Source organism: Canis lupus, chromosome 11 (genome assembly GCF_011100685.1).
Source record: "Canis lupus familiaris isolate Mischka breed German Shepherd chromosome 11, alternate assembly UU_Cfam_GSD_1.0, whole genome shotgun sequence".
Classification (NCBI taxonomy): Eukaryota; Metazoa; Chordata; class Mammalia; order Carnivora; family Canidae; genus Canis; species Canis lupus.
In genome coordinates this window covers 15,178,787-15,186,101 of record NC_049232.1, presented here as the reverse complement: position 1 = coordinate 15,186,101, position 7,315 = coordinate 15,178,787, and the positions used below count along the sequence as shown (strand labels likewise).

General features: G+C 35.3%; 1 long non-coding RNA gene across 1 annotated transcript; it reads left to right on the top strand.

Annotated features, from left to right (window-relative positions):
• The first annotated feature begins 3,592 nt into the window (after positions 1-3,592).
• On the top strand, positions 3,593-6,413 carry LOC119874030. Its single transcript, XR_005366358.1, has 3 exons — positions 3,593-4,312; positions 4,839-4,916; positions 6,140-6,413. It is a non-coding gene; the product is annotated as an uncharacterized LOC119874030 (long non-coding RNA).
• Positions 6,414-7,315: the final 902 nt, after the last annotated feature.

Below are 7,315 nucleotides of genomic sequence, written 5' to 3'. Positions count from 1 at the left end.
GAGGACTTATGCTTCATTTTCTGGGTAGTGATTGATAAAGCAGAAGGGTTCTAGAGTAGAAATGACCATGTGGTGGACCTGAGAAGATGGACCTGAGACACTTTGACCCCCTCCTGACATGACTGATCTTGTCAAACTTATCTTCACATCCCATGCCCCCTCAAGGACTTCTTTCAGGTTAGTCACCTATGGCCAAACTTTTGTGGGCTGCTGCTGCTCACTCAGGATTGCCCAAAGATGCTTCCTTTCTTCTCTGCACAAGGAAAATGGCTCTCAGGTCCTTAAATGGACAAATCCCAATTGTTGACATAGTCTTATTTCTAGATGGCACTTTCATCTTATGAAAATCTCACTAAAATACACATAGTATTACCTTTCATTCTTGTCCAATAGTTCTTTCTTAACAAGAAAAGTAAAGGACTTTTAAATATTGTTGGGATTTTTATTCTAACATACTCCAGCCCTGTGCTTTTGTGTAAGCCTTTATCTTCTGACACATCAGAAGCAATGTGCACCACTGAGTTTTCTGTATATAGTTTGCATTTATCTACTGGAAATTTCTTTGGAAACTCTTATGAGTGAAACTCTTTATGAGTGAAAAACTCACCCCACCTTGCATTGTTAATACCTACCCTCAACAGAGAATTAGCTAGCACTCCATGTCCCTAGCCCATCTCCAAAGCCTCATTGGGTTTATTGGCAGGTAAAATGGTTTGCATATCTTAGGATGTGGAAGAAATGGCTGATTTCCCTGTCAACTGTGTTACCGTGTCCTTTCTTCATTTTCTGGTTCATTGCTCACTGCCTGCCTTGTTGCCTTCCAATTGGGCTCAGGAGTATCAAGATAACCAGTTATTTCAGTGGTCTCCTATCATTGGATATGCCACATTTCTGCCAAAATGCTGCATGCTCTTTATATTCCTGGCCATTGCATCTCTGGTTGGGAGTTGATTTACACTTTTTGGCTAAGTATGTTTACTGAGGAGACCTAAAATGTTTTATGTCCAAACCTCCATATCTGAGTAGTAATAGTAAAACCTCACAGCTGCCAAATAACTACATTGAAAGAACCAGGCTCAAAACATCTCTGTCACAATAATGTGATTCTCAGGCAAAAATCCAGGCAGATGTGAATCAAAGATTTCCAGAAAAAACACAATGGCAGTATAAATTGAGTAGAGGGCACACAAATAGAGAAATATTAGAAAATAAAATCAGAAGGATTTTTACTGGATAGGAATAGTGAGTTAAAAGGTTCACCTTTTTAAAAAAGGGTATGTTTTTATTATTGTACCCTCAGTGATAAGGTATAAATTAGTATAATTACTAAAGAAGTGGAACACAAGTGTTGAATAAGTATGTGTCAGATGAGTGAAAATGCCCTGTTGTTAGTTGTAGACCACAGCCATGTGTAGGTAGCAGTGATAGCCAAATTAAAATGCTTCTATCTCTGTAAGTTATCTAAATAACTCATTAAAATTATTATTGAGAGCATAGATGTTTGGAAATTGTTTTAAATATACCTGAAAACAGATGGACTCAGCAGTGGTGAGGTCAGAGGTCACATAGAAGCACACATGTTGTGACATTTTATTAGGCAGAGTAATTTAGATGTCATAGAATTGGCTTCTAAACATCCCTGGTGCTCTCTCAGCCTTTACACTATTGATGTAATATGAACAAGATTAACAGCCTTAAAAAAAAATCTCCTTTCTATGAACATATGAAATCAATAGACCAAGACAAGTGAATCATCTTTGATTTGGGCTTTAAGTTCACATTTCCTCTTTTGAAATTCTATAGACCTGCTTAGCTAAATCCCTGCACAAAGAAAGGCAATTTAAAACTATCAAAGGGTCCAAAGCATCTGCCTTCCTTGGGAAAAATTCTCAGTGGCCTATCTGGGAAGTAACACTTGTTTAGGTGCTGGAGTGACATGGTCGTGCTTATGCCTGCTTACTTTTCTCTGAATCTCTCTTTGCTGATCCTTCTGCCTACTGACAATTATGTATTTATTTATGCTCACTCATTATGATTCAAATGTGGAAAAAGGTTAACCTAGCAGTAAGTCAGACAAAGGTGGCGAGAAGTGCAGTGAGCCTTCTCTCAAGCCCATTCTTTTTGTTCAACTTCTATAAATACTGCAAAATTCAGAAACCTCCTTTAAAACTGCCTGCATTCTCCAAAAGTCTCTAATCCATTTGGCACTCCTCTATTTGAAAATAAATTCAAGTGGGAAACTGGATGATGTAATGTGGCAAAATCATAAAATTCTGTGCAAGCCCTCTTCTAATTGTTTGGGATAGATGCGTAAACAAAACATTTAAAGATCCCTGCCTTTATGTAGTTTCCATTCTAGTGAAGGGTTATTATCTAGTTATTATCAGTGATTACCTAGGGATTATTATCTTGTTATTATCAGTAATAATAACACATGAACATAACACATGAACCTCACTGTGGAGTTAGTTCACAAGACCACCCTCACCTCTGACACCAATTGCAATTTGAGAGAGCAAGATACTCTTATATTTGATAAATCCATAGAAAAGCTCATAGAACTCGCTGAAAGCTATTATACTCCTGATTATGGTTCATTACAGATTTAAATCATCCAAGGAGGGTCCCTGGATGGCTCAGTTGATTAAGCGTCTGTCTTCTGCTCAGGTTATGATCCAAGGGTCCTGGGATGGAGTCCTCCATTGGGCTCCCTGCTCAGTGGGAAATCTCCTTCTCCTCCTCCCTCTGCCATTCCCCCCACTTGCCCTCTCTCTTTGTCTCAAATAAGTAAATAAAATCTTGAAAAAAAAATCAGCCAAGGGAAGATGATGCATGGGACAGAGTCCAGGAGGGTTCTATATATGGACCTTCCAGTTACCTCTTCCAGTGTAGTCATGGACAGGGTTAACTACTGGCAATGATCTCTAGTAATAAGCACAGAGTATTGCCAATGAGAGAAGCTCATTTGAGACTTGCTGTCCAGAGTCTTTAAGGGAGTCCCATCACATAGACATGGTCAACGGCCCACAAGACTCACCTCAGTTTCTAGGCCATATAGAGATTGAGCTGGTACTGTGTGACTCAAAGTCCCCACTATAAATCACACTATTAGACTTTCTGGCATGGGTTGAGTTAACACAGACACTTACTAGGTAGGAAGCTCCAAGGGCTTAGAGATTATTTCCCAGGAACTTAGGGCACAGACTGGATCTCTCTTTGGGTGAGGATAAATTCTTTAGTATATAATAATATGTAGGTAAATTGTATTGAGTATTGAATGTTAAAAGATAAGAGATGCTAGGGAAATTTTTTTTCAAAAATAGAGCAAGGTCATGGGGATTGGAGTGTCTGTGTAAAGAGTGGAGGGCAAGGTCAGTTTGCCTTTTTGAATGTAGTGTTTGGGTTAAGGCTAATTGAAAAGGTAACATTTGAGTGAAGAGTTGGAACAGATGATTTTTAAGATAATGAAATGAAGATCCAGAAAGGGACATGGCTTACCTACGACCAACTGAGATCTACTGTCTGTTACATGGAATTGAACAAAGATTTTGTCTAGCAGAGTATTGCATATGCTTCTGACTTGCATGGTAATGGGTCTGTTTTTACTTCTAATCAAGGAGGTTTTGACACAGTAGCATTGCAGAAACATCAGTAATGGGAGTTGACAGGATCAGAAGCTGTTTTAAGAGAAATCAAAGTTCTAAAATCAAGAGGAAAACAAGGTAAGAAGCAGAAGGAGCAGAAAGGCATCAAGCATTGGAGTATAGCCTGGATTACTGCAGACAGTGTCATACCATCCATGTCGGGATGCATCCACACCTATTAGGCTCCAATGCCTACCTGTGAGGATAATCCTAATCATTAACTGCTTTACTAGAACATCCTAATCTTCCCCTATCTTTTGACAAACTCATATCCTTCTCACAAGACCCAGTTCACACATCATCTCTGGTTATTCCCTCTTCCATTCTTCCTTAGCACTTTGAACTCACTTCTATAGCATTTAGACCATTGCACTATGGTCCTGTGAAAGTTTTGTCAATGGTTAAACTGTGAGCTTATAATTAGTAAGAACCATAGTTTATTTGTATTTGTATCCTTAGTACCTGTATGTATGAAGTGAATCAATAAGTGAATTCTTGAATCCATGAAGGGCCTCATAGTGATTGTTATTTCTGTTATATTCTCCAGGAAACAAAATTCAGTGATAGAACACTACTTGGTGTATCTATCAGAGTAGAGGTGACATACATCTGGCAAGAAAAGGCAGAGCGGAGTAAACTTGGAAAGCTAACAAGCACTGTGGCCACTGGTCTGTAGCTGATTTCTTATTAACAGCTCTAGCAATAATACTGGATTTGTATTATAAAAATGGAATATTTATACATAATTTTGGACTGGATTTTTATGGGAGTTCTCTTCTATAGTCTTTTAAGATTAAACAATCATTTTTATGCAATGAATCATTTATATATTTGTATAACTTTTTTTTTCTGTAAACCAGGCATTCTGTTAGGTGCTACAGATACAAAAATGAACGAGACATAACACCAGTCTTTTGAAAAGCATAGTTTAGTCTTAGATTTTAAGGGAACAATAACGAAGTCAATCACAATATATAATATAAAGTGGGGCAAGAGTAGAACTGTAGGTTAAGTGTAATTTCATTCTCTTTTTTTTAGTAATGCCTATCAGACAGTCACATCTAGCCACATGCAAAAGCAGTAGCTCTGATGCCTAGAAGAGAAGCATTTTAATCTTTCTAATCTGGCTCTTTTCTTCCAGTTAAATTCAATTGAACTAATTTGGGCTTGAATTGTGGCCCCTTTTTTTTCCAGTTGTGATTGTGGACAAGTGTTCTGAGCCTTATTTGCCCAATTTATGAAATAAAGATAATGTGTCTACCTCAAATAAAGGTAAGGAAGAATAATTTTGAAAACATATATGTAAATCTCCTAGAATAAATCTAACAGACTCCAAACTAAGTACTATTTATTATACTTCATGTTATCTATAATGTCAAAATGTTAAAATTTAGAAATTGCAGAGTGATTGTGAAAAATATATTTCATCTTTTAAAATATATTTCATTTTTAAAATACCCAAATTTCCCAAGTTTCTACTCTATAAGAAAAGTGGCTGTTCTTTGAGTGAGTAGGAATATCAGGGTTCTTGTATTAAAAGTAAATACAGTTATATAATCCTGTGTTTAAAAGAACCCCTTTCTATTACTGTATTGCCATGGTTCTGACAATATGGAAAATAAGATTTTTGCTTTTCTGTCATCAGAATATTGTGCAAGGAGATGTTACTTACAAGTAATGCTTTATACCTTTCAGAGATCAGATGTCTATATAAACTTATCATATTTCACCTATTTAATTAGAGTACAAAGGTCTTGCTGTATAATTGAATTTATTTTAAAAAGTAGTCCTGCTTCATTTATGAACTAAAAGAAAACAGATACATCAGTTTTGTAGAGGTCAAAGAAAAAAAATGCCACATTAATGGAGATAGCTCAGTGAAAGCATATTTTAAATCCTCCATAACATGCATTTTACTGTTGGTACAGTTTACACAAGCAATATATCCTTAAAGGGAACTATATATGCATCCTATATTAAAACATTCAAAAAGCCTGGTTTTATGAAAAGTTTCTGTCATTGGTTTTTTAACCTAGTGAAATCCCAAGAATATTGGCTTTCCCAAGCCCAAGTTCCCATAATTATATAGTTATATAATATACTTTTCCATATTTATATATTCATTTTTGCAAGTAGAATAATATAATTTATATTTTAAATCAAATTAAATATTGCCTTAAAAGATACTGTGTTCTCTAATGCCAAAAAATCAAACATTGAATTCAATTAAGCAGACCCATTGTTTCAAGAATAGATACAATTTATTTGGAAGCCTTCCAAATAAATTTATTATTTTTGTTAAAATGTTCTAGCTGTACTTTTTATGAGTGCTAAAATACAATTCTGATGTTCACTGAGCTTAGTGGCATATGTCGTGACTAGTATTGTTTTTCAATGTGTGTTGCATAACATAAAGCTCTAGTTGATCCTTGCGTGCAGTGTGGTTTGTCTCTTTTGAGCTCACAGGCAACAATAACCTCTCATCATGATTACAGTCTCTTGCAGAAAGATGGGCCTAATCCCGGTGCTCCATCAACTCAGTAATCTATTCCAATCAGTAGGTGATGGATTTGACAAGGCATCTCTAGCCAAGTGAGACACACTCAAGCAGGTCAAGCAACTTAGCGGTCTGCTGCAAAACCTTGGAGAAAATCCTTGTGTTACATAAAAAATTATACATGCTAAAATCACTTCTGGTTTCTGTTGATAGAGAACAGATAGAAAAAAAATGTCCAGATCTATGGTTCAAAATACTCCTGTTATTCTTGTCATTGGACACATTCATTCAACTTTAAAAATTAGATAACCCCCCCAAAAAATTATAGATGAATAACTTTGTATTATATTGATAACAATAGCAATAGTTCAAGATTATTGAATAAGCTTAATGTTTCAATGTATGAGGTTTGCTTAAGATTTTGTATTTTTCTTACAAATCCCTGACTTCTGAAGATCATGAATCAGTTCTTAGAATTCAATTTTGAAAGGCATAAATAAATAAATAAATAAATAAATAAATAAATAAAGATACAATTTAATGTAAGATAGCAGGCATCATCTTTCTTCATATATTAAATGTAATAACAAGAAAAGAGTCATTTAGAAAAGAAATCATGGTAGACTTGAGATCTCACTCTTGCATAGTCATTTCCAATTCTGGAGTCTGAGAAGCATGGAAAGTAGCCCTTCTATGTAACATTTCACACTTGACATTTCATTTGAACTAGAGAATACTAGTCCCACTTACGTAATTTTTTTCCTTTTTATATTAGCACTTAGAAGACAAGAAAAGTATTTAGAAAACTCTAGTCTCTCAATATATATTTATTGCTGTAGCTAATCATGATAATAAAATACAAAATTTCTTCTATAAGGGGTCAAAACTTAAAATCCACAGATAATAAATAGTGTTTCATGTTTTTGTCCTAGGGACAAAATTGAGCTGTGAATTTAAAGTGTTTCTTAAGATAAAGTAGAAGTGAGGTATACTAGTTCAACATTACTTATCTTATTCAGAAGCCTTTTTTCTTTTTCAAATATGCACCCTGGCAACTTACTTTAAGTATGTTTGATTCAACTGCCATTTGAAAGGCTTCAGTATAGTCCAAATACTAGAATAAAAACAACTTAGTAAATGTACTTCAACTACTTTTGATGTCTTATAAAAGCAG